We start from the raw sequence: 1,049 nt of genomic DNA on the forward strand, positions 1-1,049 counted from the left end.
TAATGAGCATTCTCTGTCTCCCTCTGACTTGGAGTGAGTGGGTTGGCTTTGCTGCTCCAGGGTAAAAGGAGAACCAGCTCCTTGTTGGTAGTAACAGGATGACCCTGAAAATAATAATAAATAAACAGTAATTACCTGTAACCAGTGAGGTTGCACTCAGGGGAAATAATGGTTAATATTTTGTCATCGTTTTCCAACATCATCTACATACCTACTTGCATGTATACACACCTCATAAGTTTATCATGAAAACATTTTAAAATAAAATTGGAATCATAGTAAGTAAAGGATTTGGTGTTCTACATTTTTCTACTAATCACACTAGAAATATTTGCATCATTAAATATTCTTCAAAAAATACGATGTCTAGGGGTGGCATCAGTGCTATCAACAAATCAGGAATTATTTATATTTTTTTCTGTGGTTGGACAGTTAGGTTCTTACAGTATTTTGTTATCATGAGTAATGTTGAGGCTAATAGCCTTACACACACCTCTTTTACTATATTCCAAATTATCTTCTTAGACTCAATTTATAGAAATAGATGTGTTAGGTCAAAGGAGCTGGAAAAAGAATTAAATATATTTTATCGTGTTTCAGATGAAAATTTACACAGTGAATCCGTTTCCCAGGTAACAGTTTTTATACCGCAAATTCTGTGACTCCGGGACAATGCTCCCAGTGTTGCACATTGTCGGAATTTCTTGTTTGTTCTGTTTCCAATGATCTAGCTTCCCTGCCTTTCTCTGCCTTCTCCTCATTGCTTTTGAGTGAATTTTGACGTTCAGCCTTATAGTGGATTGCCTAAGGGAGCACATTCCTCAAGGGGACATGATTTACTTTACAAGCCAGTGTATTATTCGTCTGGGAGTCGTTTCAGTGCCTAGTAAAAAGGATACCTTAGGGTGTTAGTCTTAAGTGTTCCTCCAGGCTCTTTCAGTCCAGGAAGTCTGGTCTTTTTCAGAAATCTGAATTTTATTCAACGTGTTTCTCTCATTCTGTCCAAGACCTTCCAGTATGTTTTCTGATCCGAATGGTCAATAGGGGCA

This window comes from Echinops telfairi, unplaced genomic scaffold, assembly GCF_000313985.2.
Source record: "Echinops telfairi isolate 266 unplaced genomic scaffold, ASM31398v2 ScPeMD7_25;HRSCAF=90, whole genome shotgun sequence".
Lineage (NCBI taxonomy): Eukaryota > Metazoa > Chordata > Mammalia > Afrosoricida > Tenrecidae > Echinops > Echinops telfairi.